The sequence below is a fragment of the Toxorhynchites rutilus genome, chromosome 3, assembly GCF_029784135.1.
Source record: "Toxorhynchites rutilus septentrionalis strain SRP chromosome 3, ASM2978413v1, whole genome shotgun sequence".
Classification (NCBI taxonomy): domain Eukaryota; kingdom Metazoa; phylum Arthropoda; class Insecta; order Diptera; family Culicidae; genus Toxorhynchites; species Toxorhynchites rutilus.
In genome coordinates this window covers 322,881,462-322,902,577 of record NC_073746.1, presented here as the reverse complement: position 1 = coordinate 322,902,577, position 21,116 = coordinate 322,881,462, and the positions used below count along the sequence as shown (strand labels likewise).

Sequence of the window (21,116 nt, the reverse complement as noted above, 5' to 3'; positions counted from 1 at the left end):
GGCCAACAGAACGCCCCCGAGGATCGGAGTTACCTAGTAGCGACGAAAACCCGATTCCTGAAAAATCGAAACAAAATCTCTGCCCCCGCAAAAGAGCGGGACAAAATGAGCAAAAAAGATGCTTATAACACTTTTCAAAACACAAACACTACAAAAACCTCTGTTAAATCCGGAATCTCCTTCAGGGAAGCTTTGGAGCAGATCAAAGTTGGAATACTCCCGGAGGACTATCCCAACACAACTAACTACGGCTCAGTTAGATTCCATCCAGAATGCTCTACTCACTGCAATAGAGCAACAAAGAAACGAACCGGTGAAACCCAAGTTTTTCAACTGTTCTGTTATGGACCCAGCTTAGATACCAGGGCCGGCAATAAAATCATAGTATAATTTGAAGCGCATAATAAACATGAAGCGCAACAGGTGCATTTTCAGTCAGCTCGCGCAGTCCGAAGCCGCCGGACGCAAAGTTGTTCGTGTCCGTTACCGTTATTGTGTTGGAACAATACCGTTATCGGTTTCGCTGAAGTGATTGTTTCGCCCTAACGGGGTTTCCTTTATTGCGAGAGTGAAGTGATAAGTAATCACAACCAGCGGAAGGGAGAAATCCTCCACTGCGGGCGCTGTGAGCGTGTGCCGTTCCATCGTCATCGTATTGTGGTGCGATACACCATTGCTGTTGTGCCAAGCGATCATCACGTGGTTCGATTGGAGCACCGTTACAAATCATCCGCACCGTGCGCTTCAAGCATTTAAGTATATATATATTAGGTTTATGATTTAAAAAAAAAAAAGAAAAAAAGCATTATTGTATATCTGCCATAATGGCAGAGTGCGATCCTCTTGATATGGACATTGAGTCTGATGTTTCCTCCTCACTAACTACTGGGAAGTCGCTTAAACGCGTTCCCCCCTCAGACGATGTCTTTTCGGAGGAAGAGTTAATCAACCTCAACAAGCCCCCTTCAAGAAAATTGGCAAACTTTTCCACTTCACCCCCTCAATCTCCCGCTCCCGCTTCCGATTATCTCCCGAACTTGCCTCCCAGCCCAACTGTTCCCGCTCCCGCTCAACAATCGACCTCGTCCTCCCCCTCAGTTGTCCACTCTCCGCGTGTCAAGGTCTATCCAGAAGATACAGCTGGATCTGGCCCATGGGTTGTTTTCTTCCGGCCAAAACCCAACGGGAAATCGTTCAACGTCATTCAGATCATGAAAGATCTGACAAAAAATTATTCCTCCGTGGTCGAAATTAGAAAGGTTCGACCGAACAAACTGCGTGTTGTCGTGGCTGACCGGAAGCAAGCTAACGAGATTGTTGTCGACAATAGGTTCGTACTAGAATATCGCGTCTATGTGCCCTGCCATAACGTAGAAATTTCGGGGGTGATTACAGAAACGGGTCTGACGAGCGCATTAATAAAAGAGGGAGATGGCAGACTTAAAAAGCTCCCTTTGACGAAAGTTAAAATTTTGGACTGCCATCAATTAGGAAAAGTGTCCCAGGAAGAAGGAAAAACAAAATTCACGCCGTCCGACTCGTTTCGAGTAACTTTTGCTGGTTCCGCCCTCCCTGACTACGTTATGGTGGACAAATTGAGGCTTCCGCTGCGTCTCTTCGTGCCAAAGCCCATGACTTGCAACAAATGCAAGTCAGTTGGTCACACAGCAGACTACTGCGCCAACAAGGAGCGCTGTGCCACTTGCGGAGAGCAACATGTGGGCAAATCTTGCAGTGCGACTGAGCATAAGTGTCCATATTGCGGGGGGACCCCACATGAGCTCTCAGCTTGTGAAATTTACAAGAGTCGCTGGGAGAAACAGAAGCGCTCTTTAAAGGAACGCTCGAAACGCACTTTTGCGGAAATTTTAAAGGACGCTTCTCCACAGGCCCAACAACAACAACATCTAATCTCCTCACACAATATCTTTTCCACGTTGCCAGTTGACAAAATGGAAGCGGACACAGCTCACGGGGGCACACGGTTTATTTCCCAAGGGAATCCCCGGCGCAAAAATGTGACCACTCTCAAAATTCAATCACAAGTCCCTCCGGTGATATCCCCTGTTAGCTTGCCTAAAAAATCGAGTGCAGCGGACAAGCAAAATCAGGTTCCTCCTGGCTTCCGTGGGAATAGTTCACCTTCGAACGACCCAGCACTCGATGGGACATCAAAAACCCCAACTGTCCCTATTTTTCCGTCCAGCTCAACTTCCCAATCGGGATTTATAAAGTTGTCTGACCTTTTGGATCAAATCTTCAAGTGTTTTAACGTTTCCGACTCCATCAGAACCATTGTCATTTCAATGCTTCCAGTATTAAAGACAATTTTGCAACAATTGATGCAAACATGGCCCCTCCTTGCAATGATTATCTCTCTTGATGTCTAATTTAAATAGAGAGGTCGAAGATATCACTGTTTTACAGTGGAATTGTCGTAGTCTTATCCCTAAATTGGATACATTCAAATTTTTAATTCATAACTTCAATTGTGATGTTTTTGCTCTGTCCGAAACTTGGCTTTCTTCGCGAGATGATCTCTCTTTCCATGATTTCAATATTATACGCTTGGACCGTGATGACAGATACGGAGGGGTGCTATTGGGGATCAATAAGTGCCACTCATTTTTTCGAATTGACCTTCCACCTATTGGAGGGATTGAAGCTGTTGCTTGTCATGCAAACATCAGAGGAAAAGACCTCTGTATTGTCAGCTTGTATTGGCCTCCGAGAGCTGCGGTAGCCGCAAGCAACTTGTTGACATGTGCTCACTCCTTCCTGAGCCACGATTGATCTTGGGAGACTTCAACTCTCACGGAACTGCCTGGGGGGAACAGTACGACGACAATCGTTCACTGTTGATATATGATCTTTGTAACAGCTTCAATATGACACTTTTGAACACTGGGGAAACAACACGTGTACCTAAACCTCCTGCTAACCCAAGTGCTCTTGACCTCTCGCTTTGCTCGAATTCACTATCGTTAGATTGCGAGTGGAATGTAATCCAGGACCCCAACGGTAGTGATCACTTGCCAATCAAAATTTCCATCACCATTGGGTCGAATTCTTCTGAATCTATAAACATGGCATATGACCTCACAAGACACATTGGCTGGAAAAAGTATGCGGACGCGATTGCTCTAGCCATCAATTCCAGAGATGGTTTACCTCCATTGGAGGAGTATAACTTCCTTTCTCGTTTGATCTATGACAGCGCGGTTCGCGCTCAAACGAAACCCGTTCCAGGTTCCACCATTTCCCGAAGGCCTCCCAATCTATGGTGGGATACCCAATGTTCCAAGCTTTATATAGAAAAATCGAATGCATTTAAAGCTTTTCGGAAACGTGGAACCCCTGAAAATTTTCAAACGTATTTAGCCCTTGAAGATCAATTTAAAAACATAATCAAAGGGAAAAAACGTGCTTATTGGCGAAATTTCGTGGGAGGTTTGTCACGAGAAACGTCAATGAAAAAATTATGGAAAGTGGCTCGAAACATGAGAAATCGCTCTTCAACGAATGAAAGCGAAGAATATTCACATCGATGGATTTTTAATTTTGCACGAAAGGTTTGTCCCGATTCCGCTCCCGTGCAAAAAATTGTTCGAGATATACTACAAGATAGGTGCGATCTTGATTCTGAGTTTTCGATGGTAGAATTCTCTCTTGTTCTCCTTCCATGTAACAATTCTGCTCCGGGATCGGATCGAATTAAGTTCAACTTGTTGAAAAACCTCCCTGATGTGGCGAAACATCGCTTGTTGAATTTATTCAATCGGTTTCTGGAACATAATATTGTTCCAGATGATTGGAGACAAGTACGAGTTATAGCTATTCAAAAACCCGGAAAACCCGCGTCCGACTTCAATTCGTACCGCCCAATAGCAATGCTGTCTTGTATACGGAAATTGTTGGAGAAAGTGTATTGTTTCGCCTTGATCGATGGGTTGAAACGAATGGCCTACTCTCAGATACACAATATGGGTTCCGCAGGGGCAAGGGGACGAATGATTGTCTTGCGTTGCTTTCTTCAGAAATTCAAATGGCTTACGCCGAAAAAAAACAAATGGCTTCAGTATTCTTGGACATAAAGGGGGCCTTTGATTCTGTTTCAATAGAGGTTTTGTCAGACAAATTACACTTTCGGGGTCTGCCGCCTCTATTGAATAATATGTTATATAACTTGCTTTGTGAGAAACATTTGAATTTTTCTCACGGGGATTCGACAGTAAGTCGGGTCTCCTACATGGGACTCCCCCAAGGCTCATGTTTAAGCCCCCTTTTGTACAACTTCTATGTAAGCGACATCGACAATTGCCTTACACAAAATTGCAGCCTAAGACAACTTGCAGATGATGGAGTGGTGTCTGTCGTAGGATCAAACGAGTCCGACCTGCAAGGACCCTTACAAGATACTTTGAACAATTTTTCAACCTGGGCCATTGGGCTAGGGATCGAATTCTCCACGGAGAAAACAGAGATGGTGGTTTTTTCTAGGAAGCATAGACCAGCAAAACCAAAGCTTCAACTTTTGGGTAAACCGATCACTCATGCTATGTCATTCAAGTATCTTGGGGTCTGGTTCGACTCCAAATGTACTTGGGGGGCCCATGTTAGGTATCTGAGTAAAAAATGCCAACAAAGAATAAACTTTCTCCGTACAATTACCGGCACCTGGTGGGGAGCCCATCCCGAAGATCTTATAATGTTGTATCGAACAACTATTCTCTCAGTGATGGAGTATGGCAGTTTCTGTTTTCAATCAGCTGCCAAAACACACCTCATTAAACTCGAGCGAATTCAGTATCTTTGTCTCCGTATCGCGTTGGGATGTATGCCCTCAACGCATACCATGAGTCTCGAGGTTTTGGCAGGCCTACTCCCACTAAAAGATCGCTTCAATTTATTATCTCTTCGGTTCCTCATCCGGTGTAAGGTTATGAACCCATTGGTGATCGGAAATTTTGAGCAGCTTATCGAGCTAAATTTTCATTCAGGATTCATGAGTTCATATCATGAATTCATCTCCATGCAGGTTTCTCTGTTTCTCTGACTACATCAATTTCTCTGTTTTGATCTGTCCATGAAGCAGGATATCCATGGAATTCCAGATTATCATCGATCGGGGATCGTTCCTACGATTTTCGAAGCAAAGTATGGGCGTGTCAATTGTGATAATATGTACTTTACTGATGGGTCCCCTATGAATGAGTCCACAGGATTTGGAGTGTTCAACAAATTTTTTTGCACCTTACACAGTCTTCAGTATCCTTGCTCAGTGTATATTGCTGAATTGGCAGCAATACACTGGGCGCTGGACAGCGTCGCCTCACGACCTGTTGTAACTATTACATTGTAACGGATAGTCTTAGCTCTCTCGAAGCTATCCGTTCAGTGAGGCCGGAAAAGCACTCGCCGTACTTCCTTGAGAGAATACTAGAAATTTTGAGTGCTTTATCCAGACGCTGTTATGTCATTACCTTTGTGTGGGTCCCTTCACATTGCTCCATTCCGGGTAATGAGAGGGCTGACTCATTAGCAAAGGTAGGTGCAATTGTAGGCGAAAATTATCAGCGTCAAATCGCCTTCAATGAATTTTATTCTTTAGTTCGTAAAAATACCATCGTTAACTGGCAACGCAAATGGAACGAAGATGAAATGGGCCGGTGGCTCCACTCAATTATCCCTAAGGTTAGCCTCAATCCGTGGTTCAAAAGTCTGGACTTGAGTCGGGACTTTATTCGCACCTTCTCCCGACTCATGTCCAATCACTGTTCGTTAGACGCGCTGCTTTTTCGTTTTAATCTTGCCGACAGCAATCTCTGCGGTTGTGGCCATGGTTACCACGACATCGAACACGTTGTTTGGTCGTGCGAGTTGTATCTTGTCGCCAGATCGAATTTAGAAAACTCCCTTCGGGCTGGAGGAAAGCAGTCCAATGTGCCAGTGAGAGATGTGTTGGCTCGGTTAGACCTTGATTACATGTCCCAAATATATGTTTTCCTTAAAGCTATCGATCTTCGAGTGTGATTGTTCATACATCCTTTTCCCCTCCTTTTCGTCCTTCGCGAGCTATCGGTTCCCTTCCTACTAACATTAGAATAAGTTAAATTGTAAATACATATTAGATGTAAGGATAGTTTTAAGAATTGAGTGTGAAGTGTCAGTGTAAATGAGAATGTGAATGTGAATGTGAGTGCGAGTGTAAACACACATCTCCTTACATCCCATCCTTTTCCTAATGAAAATGTGTCACCCTTCTAAACTCTAGTCGACCGCGAGTAATCGGTTTCCTATTTCATTAACCATAGAATTAAGGAAACAACATGTTGATATATGCTAGTTGAAATATAGTTAAGAGTTTGGCTCCATTAAACTTATGTAACTGAGCCTGTAAAAATAAACGGATTAATAAAAAAAAAGGTGCATTTTCATAACAGATGTAATTGATGCTAGCGAAAGGGAACTGTTTCTCCTTCCATCTTTAGCTTCCAGAAGGTAAGAGCGCGCATGATTTATGGCGCTAGAAATATGTAGAGCCAGAATGCTATGCGAAGAGGCGCATAGCAATTATCAATAAACAAACCCAAGCGGGCTGTGTTTATCTCAGCTTGGGTGAACGGTGAATACGTTCGAAAAATCTAGGTGTTGCACTTGTTTGAACAAATCTCATTGCTAACAGCATGTTTAGAGAGGTTTCGCCCTTTATCGCATGAGCGCGAAGGACAGAGAAAGAATAGGACGCTAAGCATGCGTTTAATGGGGTATTCTAGTGTAGAAACACGAATTTCGAACGTTTTTCGAAAAAATTAAACCAAGAATATTTTCACTATCCATTATATCATTATTTGTTTCATCTATCTTTTAACAATAAAACAAAAATTGAACGTAGAAAAAATATTCATAACTAGAATAGTTAACAGCTGATGAAGTGAGAAAGTTAAAAAAAAAGTTATGCCATGGCGTACATGATTCCAGCCCTTCTGGTTATCTGAAATAAAAAAATCGAACAGATTTTAAATCAGTAAAGATGCCACTATCGCATGAACCTCGGACAAGTCAAAAACATATTATTTGACAAAATGGCGGCCGTTTGAAAAACAAAATGCGATTTAAAACGTTTTTTCTTACATTTCCCGCTTTTTTGAAAATAATAAAATTTAAAAAATATCGTTTTTAGAGATTCATGCGATAGAGAGATGCATACAGATTATATTCATATAAATTCAAAATAAATGGATTCAGTGGAACTTGAGATATCGTGTACGCCAGTTTGAAAAAACTAGTCTCGGGAAAAACGCGTTTGAAGCTCATTGTTATTGCCGTACCAGGTTAGATACCGCATCACAAAAATGGCTCTAACTCGGTAAATAATAGGATTTTCGATAACTCATTTCTAGGGTATATTCTTGAATGCTTAAACTACAGAAATATGAAGGATTTTTTTTATTTTCTTCAAATTTGTAGGCTAGAATACTGCCTAAGCGCGATAAGCGGCTCATAAGTTATGACGCACGAAATTAGGGAAGAAATAATCAGGCATATGTTTGTTTGAAACCCTACGCAGGTGGCGTAAAATTTAAAATATTTTTTTTGCGAAATAGTTGCAAAAGATCCATATCAATGGAAGCAGATTGATTATTCAAAATGTTCCACAGAAACAATGCAAACTGAACTTTGCAATTGTATAGCCGGATTAGCTGAATATGTTCTCACGTAGGCTTTGTGCTTTTTGCCCTGGAATGCTGGTCTCGTGAAAAAGTAGAATATAATGAACAGATGCTCGAGCTCACGTTAGAATGCCTCCTTGTAAAAAAATGCCTCCACAAAAAAGCGATTTATTATGCTGAAATTAAGAACATATTCAGCCAGAAAAATGAACCAACCCTCAGTTATTATTTCCGGGTAGCTGAATGCTCTGCGCAGAAGTAAAATATGTTTATGAGCAAATTAATCGGAAACGTAGAAAATCCATCAGTTGGCCAATTCATGGAAAATACAAGGAGGCATTCTAACGTGAGCTCGAGCATCTGTGACTTTGATCTTGATCCGTACATGTTGATAATCTTTTGACGTAGGACTACGTCTAATCTTTCAATATAGGGGCCCAATTCAATATTTCGATGTGAAAATGTGTTCAGTTTTTGAACGCTAATACCTCCTCAATTAATGAATGGATTTTGGTTCCAAATAAACACATTGATAGGAAATATCCTCAGCAATTGTTTATATGCTACACATTACGGGTTTTCAGCTCATATGAAGTTCAAATTAATGAAAAATTGGAAGAAAAAATTCCCTACTTTCCCATACATTTTGTCTGCGTTCCCGCAGCAAACAGCTATTCATTACAAGCAACCACGGGTACGGGCGAACCGTATGGACAAGGTGAAGGAGGGAGACAAAAAAGAGATTATAAATAAATGTAGGCGGTCGCTACAACTTTAACTATATAGCTATATAAAGTGAGCGATGGTGGGCATTGGCCCCATTCTATCATCGGACGCCAAGCAGGAAAGACGCTACCTTGAAATTGATTTTCAGCATAAGAGATTGCTGCATTTTCAGGGGATATATGCGGTGCGATACCGCAAGGGTGAGAGACAGGAGTTTCAATGGGATGTGGAGCAGGAGAGCCTATCGTGTTAAAAGCGGTTGAAGCGTCACGCCGAGTGAATGAGTGGCTAATCGCGCTCGATTTGATAGAATGCTGGAGTTTTAAAACGGTTTTATTTAGCTGTGATATATTTGTATGTTTGTATGTGTTCGTATCACATACTCTATGATACATGAGAGCGATATCAATTACAAGAAACCCGTTCGTTACCCTATAAAGAGCGAATCCAGGAGAAGCATCGCAGGAGGCGATGTGTGAAAAATCTTGTTAGCCGTAACTATAGTATCAGACCTTGCAAAGAGTAGATGAAAAAAATAAAATTGTGTTCAGTTAAAATAAAGCACCTTTACATACAGTGGCGTCGATTCTCCGCCATTCCACTCCAGTACCCACGCGCTATCGTACAGTATGTAACATGTTTGTCTATGGCGCTGTACCACTTTAATTGAAATTTGACCCCTTTCCTATTGACCGGTTGATCTAAAATTTGGAACACACCTTTATTTCTGCAGTCATTATAAAACTGCATATTTCATGTTTTTGAAAATCCAAGATGGCGACCGCTACAAAATGGCGGATTACATATTTTCTCAAAGCCCCATCAATATGGGTATCAAATGAAGGACTTGACTAGTAGAACACAGTTATTCACGAGGAGTGCAAAGCCCAATTATATCACGATACCAGACGGTAAATTGCTATTACAATATGCTTGCCATCAAGTATGTGTTCGTTGCCGGCTGAACAAAAACCCCTGCAACATTTGCACCGCACGACATTTGCACGACAAATTTTGATTCTTTCGTATTTGAATCTAATCGTTTGTGTTTGAGAGTGCTGAGGTTTTATTTTATCGTTTGATTTTTTCCTGTAATTTTGAACATCTGTGCTCCATGATATTCGAATAATGGACACCCCTTGGTTTAGTCCTACGTCTCTCCGGTTATGTCCCCGACATTACCCACCCGTTTTTTCTGCCAATTTTTCGATCCAAATCTAGGGAAAGTCGCTCAATGAACATTTCGAAATGAGTGCTAGTAAATTAAGTAATAGGCGTCACACAAAAACTCTTGTTAAGGAAATAGCTTGCCTAATTGTTTCACGAGGTTCATGTTACTTCTGCTAAAAATTTCGCGCCAGTAGAAATCATATTGAAATCTTCTACAAGAACGCCGATTGATGATAAATCCGCTTATGCGGCATAGAAAATACGAATATAAACAAGCGATGTGTACCCAATCACATGCTCTGCATGTATGTGGTATGTGGGTAAGAATTTCGGGTATATATACTCGCGATTCTTGCCTATACTAAGAGAAATAATTAGTAAATATAACGAATTTTTTGGTAAATACTACCAATCTATAGTAATTTTCGACCGTACTAATAAACACATATGTCAAGCAGAACCATGATGAACCATGAACCTTGGATGACAATATCCAAGCTTACTAATGTTATCGAGTAAAATATACTAATCTCTGGTAGGGATCCGGGTTTGTTGACAATATGGACAAAAAATTTGTACATTCTACTAATTTTGCATTACCAAATGTATTTGTTAGTTTTCGATCGAGGATTTTTCTAAGTGTAGCAAACCAGTTTAAATCGTAAGTTCAAATCGTAACTGCAATCTTATGGTCAATACTTCAGTTCAAATCGTAAGTTGAATTTTGGTAGCAAGGCTGAAACATTCAAAGTTCAAAATTTCACAAAATCCAGGGAATATTTTTCCCTAATTTAACATGCTCGTATAAGCCAGGTTATCTGATCCTTTCTTGCAAAGACCATCAAATTTCGGAATGGTTGAAGAAAGTGGTTCCCAGGATAAACCTAGATGATGATATAAAACTGGTTGCTCCATAATTTAAATAAAACAGATGGGATTCCGATTTTCCAAAATGAACTCCCAGGTCGGACAAACCAACCCAATGCGGAACACTAAAGTTCTGCAAATAAACCTCCATCACGCTAAAGCAGCGTCAAGCGTGCTATCCAGGAGATTTAAAAAAAGACGCAGCAAGAGCCTTGGGTTCACAAAAGAAGAATACATGGTATTCAAACAGGTTCATGTAAGTTGTGCTACGATGACAAGCATGACTCCCCAAGAGCTGTTGTCTTAGTAAATGCAAACATTAAATTCTTTCCTATTATAACTGGGACCGGTATTCCTTTGAACTCGAGCCAAAAACTTTAAACTCAAAAATAAGGTCGATTGAGCAGCTTGAACTAGCTTCAAAAGAATTAAACGAAACGATAGTCTCTGTCTACAACAGCAATTGCCCACTAAGAAGAGTTTCTTCAACAAGAAACGTTCCTTAGTGGAATAAAAGGCTCGAACGGCTTCACAAAACAGCGCGGAAACTGTTCATCAGAGCAAAAATTACCTCGGACTGGTCTCAATATAAGAGAGCACTAACTGAGTACAGCAGAGAACTGCGACGATCAAAACGAAAATCCTGGGTATATAACTACGAAAGAATTGGAAAACCCCCAATAGATGCTAGACTCAATAAGACTCAGGCAAAATACCACTCGAACGGGCTTGGTTCTCTTAAAAAGGATGACGGTTCGTTCACAAAAACCTCCTCAGACGTACTAGACTTACTGATGAAGACTTACTTCCCGGGATCTACATCTGTCCATCCGGACACAAATCCTGGCCATAATGGCGACACAGAATACTCTTGAAAGGGCCTCACAGGACCTGAAGGAAATTTTTAAGGCAAGTCTGATACTAGAGCACATTCCTTCGATATGACAATGGAAATGAACCATTGGAAAAGCGGGAAAGCGTGACAAATCACTCGCAAAGACATTCAGACCAATTAGTTTATCAACAATACTGTTGAAAACTATGGAAAAAGTATTATATGAATACGAAAAATCTGTATTCATGTCCAAATACCCATTATCTACATAACAGTTTGTGTACCAATCAGACAAATCCACAGTAACACACGCTACAAATCCTTGTAACAAAAATTGAAAAATCTCTCTCGTCAGAAGAAACCACATTATGCGCGTTTATTGACATCGAAGGTGCTTTTGATCATGCTTCTTATCTATCAGTGACACAAGCTATGAGAAAAAGTCACAGGAGGGTTGTGTCCGAGACACGACCGCATAGGTGACGTAGGGTTCCGTAAGGTTATCTGTTGATTTTGGATATGTTTGAAGCATTACATCGTTGAACTCTTTGATAATGATTTGGTTTCAATGTTTCTGTTAGAGAACTCATTTCGGTAAGAACAAAAGTTCCCCACACTTTCATGTATTTGCAATGTCGATTTCCCCCAGGCTGCTTGGTTTTGATATCTCTGTTAGGAAATACTTTTCGGTAGGAACAAAAGATACCCCTACTTTCATGTATTTGCAATGTCGATTTCCACCAGACCGCTTGGTTTTAATGTCTCTGTTTTGGAAAACCTTTCGGTGGGAACAAAAGCTCCTACTAATTTTATGTGTTTACAATGTCGATTTCTCCCATGCAGCATGGTTCTGATGTCTCTGTTAGGGAACACATTTCGGTGGGAACAAAAGCTCCCCAATCAGAAGAGGGAATTTCCGTTAGGATAGGGGTTAAGATTGTTCAATTTTTCGATAGTTAGTTTCATGACATATATTATTTACTTCAATATAAAAAATTGTTATGGAGTGCCGAAATCGATTGACGCAAAAATTTCATCAATCCATCATGAAATGACTGAGCAATGAGCGTTTGAAATTGGACAATTTTCACGATGTGCTCGATTTTCGATTTTCGATTTTCAATTTTTACACCAATATGTTCCCGAAAGACGTAATCCTATGTCAAAATCACTTCAATCACTTCAAAGACACTTCGATAACTGTAAAGTCCAAGACATGCTCACACATAGACGAATCACCTCGGAGCTGGGTAGATCGTCTAATTCTGTGATTGCAACAAAGGGTTGTCCACAAGGAGGCGTGCTATCACCTCTCCTTTGGTCACTTGTTGTTGATGACCTTCTGATAAGCTTAGAGCTAAAAGGATTCGAAGAGGCGAGCTTTGCCAATGATCTACCCATAATGGTACGTGACAAGTTCGACGACGTGTTATCGAGCAGAATGCAGATGGCCTTGAAATTTACATATCCCTCAAAAACAACAGTTGTTCCTTTCACCAAAAAGAAGAAACAACATCTGTAGTCTCTAAATCTTGGAAGAGAGGAAATCAAATTCAGCGTTTCAGTTAAATGTCTAGGCGTAATCCTAGACTTTAAACTAAACTGGAACGCATACTTAGATGCAATTATCAGTAAGGTCAAAATTGCTCTATGGGCATGTTCTTAAATGATAGGCAGAACATGGGGCCTTAAACCAAAAATGGTTATGTGGGTCTACACTGCCATTGTGCGGCCTAGGATAGCCTATGCCTCACTAGTATGGTGACCAAAGACTGAGGAGACTGTTGCTACTAAAAAGCTAAACAAACTCTAACGACTGGTATGCGTTGCTGTAATAGGAGCAATGCGAAGCACATCCTCAAAGGCGTTGGAGGCTATCCTTCACCTGTTACCTTTGAGTCAACATGTTCAGCTGGAGGCTAAAAAAAGCGCTCTGAAGCTAAAAAGATCTAGAAAAATATTGAACGGGGACAAAACTGATCATTCGAGCATCCTGAATCTCTTACCCGTTAGACCAGCCTCAGAAATGAACAGTGATTGGCTGGATCCTAGGACTAATTATGACATTCCATTCAGAGTGATCGAACTTTCTTGTTCAGTATGGAATAAAGGTGGTCACAATGTTCGTAATGGTTCAATCCTGTTCTATACCGATTAGTGAAAAATGGGTAACAGAACAGGTGCTGGAGTGTATGGTCCCAGAATAAAAATTTCTGTAACTATGGGGAACTGGCCAACAATTTTCCAGGAAGAATTAGCTGCAATAATAGAATGTACAAATTTCTGCCTCATAAGGAAATATTGACATGCTATCATACGCATATTCTCAAACAGTCAAGCGGCTCTTAAAGCTCTAAATGCTCTTCAAAAATTGTCTGGGAATGCATCTTTTAGCTGAAGAAATGGGAAGACCGGGAAGTGACGGCCAATTGGATGTCAACTTAATCAGCCAAAAAAAATTATCACGCCGAGTATTAAAATTACTCAACAATTGCTGAGTCTTAATAAGAAAGACTCCAGCACATTCACTGATCTTATAACAAGACACTGTCCGAGTAAATACGATCTCAAACATAGGTTTAGTGCGAGATGATATTTGTCGCTTTTGTAATGCCGAAAGCGGAACCTCGGAACATTTGCTCTGCAATTGCGGAGCACTAACAAGATGCAGACCTCAACACCTTAATAAGGCTATTCTGTGGCCGAAGGAAGTTTGGTCTGTGGCGCCGATCAGGACTATAAATTTCATAAATTAGATTATTCCTGATTGGCACCTAACTCGCTATAGCTTTCAGTCTACTTCTTCAACAATAAGCAATAGATAAGAATGAATGCGATGGTTCACACCCAACAAGGGAAAAAAAGTTTTGCAGCTCATTCGCCTCTAGTAGTGTTAATACGGACAAGTCATGTCAAGCAATTTGCTTTAGAAGTTTTGTTCGTGAGAAGCAAATTGGTCACTTTCTACTTTGGGTACGTTTTACCGATATAGCTTATATTACATCTAGAGATGGGCAAACCGTTCACGAACGGTACGAAAGAACTAGTTTGCCGAAAAGAGTGAACGAACGGTCGTTCTTTTTCAAAGAACGGTAGTTCTCCCCACGAACTGATTGCGAGCGAACGGTTTGTGAACGAACTGAATCCGAAAGAACGGTTTGCGAGTGAACTGTTTGTGAACGAACTGGTTCAGAACGAACTGTTTGCGAGTTAACTGTACGGGAAAGAACTGATTGAGAGTGAACTGTTTGGGAACGAACTGTTTGCGAACGAAGTGTTGGCGGGCGAACTGTTTGCGAACGAACTGTTTGCGAGTTAACTGTACGGGAAAGAACTGATTGAGAGTGAACTGTTTGGGAACGAACTGTCTGAGAACGAAGTGTTGGCGGGCGAACTGCTTGCGAACGAACTAGTGCAGCTGAACTGATTTGCGCTGGACGGAATGGATAAATATAACGAGAACGCTTGTAAGGAAAATAAAACGATATTGTCATTTATGAGCAAAACGCATCTAACGCAGGGTTTATTTTGTTAATGTATACTCAATTTTTGGTAAAAAATTAAATACATTTCCGTAGTTTTAAAAGCAAAACTATATATTTTCAATTTCATATATTCTTTCAATTCCGCGTAACATTCATATATTTCCTGATTATCAGAAAAAAATCTTGGCGATGCTGGGGCGATTGATGGATTAGGTAAACATAAAATCTTATAGTGAGGGCAAAGTTTTTTTGTTGCTTTCAATTAATTGTTTGGCCTATTGCGTGTACGTGTTATCGTGATTGTTTGTATGATTGATTATTAGTGAAAATCGCTGCTGATTTTTTCCCCTGAATGAACATTATGAAATATGATCTTACATGAAACCTGTGTGTTGTCCAAAAAGAGAATATGAAAAATTGCACATATTTTGTGCGCATCAGATTATTACATAAACTTTTGTCGACCGATAAAAATATTTTCACATACAGTTTGCGACTTTTAAAGAAGAAGCAGCTTATCTTCCCCCACTAAATTCCAAAAATATAATCCAATCCAACGATATCAATTGATAGCTGTCTATTGATGTTGGGTGCCGGCTAACATTCTATGTTGTTCTTAATACCGCCGAACGAAAGAGCGAAAGAACGGTTCAAAACAACAGATTCACTTAGATGAACGGTTAATGAGTGAACCGTTCATCAAAATGAATTGTTTTGCCTATCTCTAATTACATCACTACTTTGTTTACATCACATGACAGATGATGTTCAAAGATTAAACACACTCACAAAATATACCAGAAAATGATAAAAAATACAAAAAAGTTGATGGGTCTGGGCCTAATGTCACGAACGGGATCTTGATATAGGACTGTGATTGTTTTGATTGAATTTGAATTGATCTTTTTCATTGTTCAAAATCTATATTTTTTTCTCTTTTGATACATCAAATGGAAGCCCTAGAAAACCGTTTTTTGTATGAACTTGTATCCTTTACGGGTTAGATGAGATAACGTAGTAGAATCCGGAATCACATTCTGTTCAAGAAAATGGGTGGGTTATATCTAGGATATTGCCGCAAGGCTGACGTGGGACTACCGTTGGCTTAGTAATTATTTTTTTGTATTGATTAAATTATTGCTTGAATGAACCCCTTTTTTGAATTCAATTAAATTCAACGTATTTGCTGCTTAAGTAAAGAATTTGAACTAACACCATGTAATGTAAGGCACCTTGGTTTTAAAGTCTGTGTTAGGAACACATTTCGGTGGGAACAAAAGTTCCCCCAACTTGCATGTATGTGCAAAGGGGATTCCTCCAGGCACATTGATTTTGAAGTCAGTTTTAGGGAAACACAGCCCGGGGGAAACAAAAATACTCACTACTTGCATGTATAGTATTTACAAAGTGAATTCCCACGGGTACATTGATTTTGATGTATGTGTTGGGGAAACAGTAAACCGGGCCAATCAAAACGAGGCAGTCAGGGCGTTTAGATAACGCTTGACATATAACAGATGTTCAATCATTTATCTAATGAAGAATAACATTTTATTAATTGTGATAGACGCGTAGAAATATTTCCTATCAATTGGTGTGAACATTTTCCCGATCTATTAGAAAATGTTCGACATATAAGTATTTGAAATCTTCATTTTTTCCTGCATGTTCTGTGTTTAGGTTTTCATTTCACCACCGTATACTCCGGTTAGACGTAGTCCCACGTCAAAATGTAAACAAAATGCCATTAAAGCCATTACTACCCTTTTCTTTTGTTAATTCAATTATGCAGAAGAAGACAAAGAGTCATCATTCATCATTTTTACACACAAGTTCAAATAGTTAAGATCTACAAAAATTTAAACCCAAGTCAAATAAATCTATGACTACAGAAATATATTATGAATGAAAATAGCATTTTCTCCTTGGTAGCCACGACGTCCGGAACATTGTTTGTAGGGGGTTGTATTAACTTCATAGCCATGTGACGTATATTGAGTATCCTATGGCCATGAGTACTCTCTTGGGAAGTTCGTGTATCTGCTATAGTGAACTGATCTCATTGGATGCTATGTTCTGCCTATGTATGGGAAAGGGAACGGAGAATAGGCAAGTTCATTCGAGGAAGTGAAGCGCGTTTCTAAGGAAGACATATATGGGGAACATAATATTAAGATCGCGACTACTCAAGCTATCATAATCTGATATGCGTGAGTATACCAGTTCGAACTTCTAGATCAGCAGCCAGGTAAATTCATTAATTACATTTTTTATATAACCAAACAACATGCTCGATATTATGACATTCTGAACCACAATAACATAAATTTTGTTTAACCATTTTAGGCCAAGTGTTCGAAAAATCGAACAGCAACTTTGATAATTTTTCATGTCTTCGGACAGGAACCATATGGTAATGTTTTTGCACCAAAAGATAGCTTAATTTATTAGCTACCACTTATATCGATTTCATTAAATTTTGAGTAGCTTTGTTGAATAATAAATCCGATTTAAAGCAAGTATGTTTGGAAGATGTTTTCAATTTCAATTAGAAACCCCAATTGCTTTAGAAGACGGAAGGTTTTTCATTTATTCTTGCATTTTCAGTTGTGAATGTTTGCAAATATCGATTAATCTAGCAAATATTATTGAAAATCTGTATGATTTTTTGCCCGTAACAACCTTAGGTGATGGCGGCCCGTAGAATTTCTTTTGTGGGGGAGCTGGAGGAAATGATCAGTACGTGTAACGAGGATTCTAATGAGATTGTTAGTGTGAATATTATTCCGCCGGATCGCTCCGCTCCCACCCCTCTATGCCATTGTTTTTTAGCAGTACTCTGGTACTTTGCAGGTTTTGGAAAATGTTCGTTTTTTTCGGGAAATGTTATTGGATTTATTTCGGGAAATGATAATTGAAGAGACTAGACTAGCATTGACATTTCTCCACAGTTAACAATAAAAATAACAGCATGTGCTTTCGTTTGAAAGAAAAGCCTGTCAGTAATAAGTTAAAATTACATGAAATAAGAAACGCCACATCCCACCTTAGGTGGATTAATCTGGATTTATACTTAGAGACCTCCATTCTCCTGTTCTTGTTCTTCCGGGAATCCAAAATTGATGCATTTATGAATACCGTATATTTGCTAATTGAAGTGACTTTTCGTTCGAAGTATGTTTGTACTTGCAAAAAAAAAGTGCTGGTTTCGGCCAATGTTCGATTTTTCGAACAGTCATTTCCCGGAAAATGGAAGATGGGAAAAAAATAATTCTTGAACATTGGAGTTCCTTTAGCGTAATCGAAAATACAACAATGGCTTTCATCAAAAAAATAATTTTTACAACTTGATCGTTAATGGATTGATAAAATTTGTTTGTAGCAAGACCTTTATGATGAAGACGTGAATTGAACCCGAATTGATTGAACCTTGGGGAGAATAGAGTAGAACCATCTTCCATGATTATCCCTCCATTGGTTCTGCCAACTTATAAATGCCTATTTGCCCGAGAAATGGAGAGAAAAACTCGTGATAAGCATCATATTGTGAGCTAACGTCGAATTGTAGGCAAAAAGATTGCTCGATGTGTCGGGGAGGAAAATAATCGAAGAAAAAATACCCATTTTAATCGTCAAATGGTTCAACTTTTTGACGTAAGACTACGTCTAACCGGAAGATATAGGGAGTGAAATGAAAATCTAGGCACTGAACAAGTAGGAAAAAATGCAAGATTTGGAACGCTTATAACTCGAGCATTTCTCAATAGATCGCAAAGGTTTTTGCATCAATTGATAGGAAATATATCTACGCATCTATCATAACGAATAACATTTCATTTCTTTTTTAGATAAACAATTGAATAATTGTGAAATATCAAGCATTGTCCAAATGCACTATGTGCCCATTTTTGATTGGTTCATTTTGTGCTCCTCAAATCGTACCGTCCAAAACGGACAACCAGAGCAGCAGCGAAATAGAATGAAGCACGATTGGAAAGTCGAAACATTGGGCGCAGTCTCACACATGCGTAATTCTCAAGCCAGCCAGTCAGCTTAAAAATCCCCGCTCCGCCGCCGTAACGATCATTCTCATCCAAACCGTACACCACATCGTTTCGCATCACATCACATCAGCAAACCAACACAAGCAGCCATGGTTAGATATGGCAAAGGAGGAAAAGTGAAGGGAAAGGCAAAACCCCGCTCGAACAGTGTTGGTCTCCAGTTCCCCGTAGGTGTATCCGCCAATAGCTCCGCAAGGGGAGCTAGGCCGATCACGTTAGTACCAGTGCACCAGTCCACCTAGTCGGCGTTATATAGTTTCGGCCGCCGAAGTGATCGAGTTAGCTGGCAAAGCTGCTCGCGACGATACGAAAACCAGCATTCAGAACAAAACACATTCGGTTCGGTGGACATCAAGACAACAACAGACAGTTGCAGCGAGTGGCGAGTGGCAAACGCAATCGCAAAATGGCAGCAGGTAGCATAAGAAAAACGTTTGTTTTTTATACAAACTGCTTTGATGGCAAATCCAGAACAAGGTGGCATCGAGGGCGTTCGATATGGTTCTTTTTTCAAAACCACGAGTACTAAGTTTTCCAAATTGGAACCATTCCATAAAACAAGGCGCTTTTCAGGGCCATTAACCCTTCCAAAAAAGAGTTTAGGAAATACAGTTCAATGCTTTCTAAAACAATATCCAAAATAATAATAAAACACAAATTGATTTTTTCATAATTTGTTTGCCAGGATATGATGAGTATGTGAATTTGGCAGTTGCTCTGAGCTTATTGATGGTTGGGGACTTTCCTGATTATTCAATTTTCACCAATTCTTAAATTGCTTCTAGATAGAAAGTACAGTAATTTACATTTAGCTCGACATTTAGCTAATTTGACGGACCAGTAATGCGACATATTTAGTTGGACATTTACATAGAGTTCGGGGTCCAAATTAGGACCCCACATTGAAAGTCGACACTGTACCACTGTCATCGCAAATGTTCAATTACAGGTTAAAATCGGTTAAAAAGCAGGATGGGAAGAAATTTTCCAACTGTGAAAGCTGTGGCGAGTGGCAAACGCAATCGATAAACAGGAAGGTTTAGCCGAACAAGATTGGGATATCGAGTGATAACAAAACAATAAACTCTTTAGATTAAAGATAATTTTGTGATCCTGAAAAGGACCCTCTTTAGCCTGCATGTGAATCCAACGAGCGAACAAATCGTAATGAATGTATTTTTTTGCCATCGCTGCCTTTTAACGCTCATTCGTTCGTCTCGTTGGACTCGCCCCTTTGGCTGAGTCTGCCGATTTGTCTCTATCCTGTGAGCGTGTACCGCTAAAGTACAAAACGAGCGGATCCGCTGAAAAATATATCATTCTCTTTCAAACCGTAAATCAGTGTGGTTGTATGGCATCGTTTCACATCACATCGCATAAACGGATTGGTGCCGGAGCACCAGTATACCTAATAGCGGTTATAGAATTTCGTCCGCCGGAGTGCTCGAGTTGGCTTGCAAAGCTGCTCACGACAATAAGAAAACCCGCCTAGAGAACAGAGCACATTCGGTTCGGTGGTTCGGTTCAGCGAGTGGCAAACGCAATCGCAAAACGGCAGCAGGTAGAAGAAGGAAAAAGCTTGTTTATGCAAACTGCTTCGGTGGCAAAACCAGCCACCGTAAAACACGGCGCTTTTCAGGGCCATTAAACCTTTTAAAGAGGAGTTATTAAAAGTCATTCACAATATCAAGGCGTTCTAAAGTGACATAATATGATATATAATATGAACTGATTTATTTTGTTTATGCTTGTTTTTGAACTTATTGGTGGTTGGGGTTTAAATTGATCATTCAGTTTTCACAAACCCATGCATGGTTCCCGAATTGAAAGTGGCTTCAAATTACAACACATTGTATGCAGGATGGCATTAACGAATTTTCTCGGTAGCAAGAACTGCTTTCTTTGGTTGATAACTGATGTTGAAAATTCATCAGTTCTTTTTAATTTTTATTTACATTGTTTGCGGAGACTACAAATCTTACAATTCATTCGTTTCCGAAACCACAGTTTAAGGTACGGTTCATCTCTGAGGATGGTCCTCTTACCCGTAGGACCATCCTCAGAGATGAACAGTGATTGGATGGAACCTAGGACTAACTATGACATTCCATACAGTGTAATCGAGCCTTCTCGTTCAATATGGAATGAAGGTGGTCCCAGTGTTCGTAATGGTTCAATCATGTTCTACACTGATGGGTCAAAAATGGGAACCAGAACAGGTGCTGGAGTGTATGGTCCCAGAACAAAAATCTCTGTAGCTATGGGAAACTGGCCAACAGTTTTTCAAGCAGAAATA

At 40.1% G+C, this 21,116-nt stretch overlaps 1 protein-coding gene across 2 annotated transcripts in view; it reads right to left on the bottom strand.

Annotated features, from left to right (window-relative positions):
• Positions 1-21,116, bottom strand: part of LOC129775219 (uncharacterized) — a 50,863-nt gene that overhangs the window by 7,039 nt on the left and 22,708 nt on the right. The gene's annotated exons all lie outside the window — the stretch shown is intronic.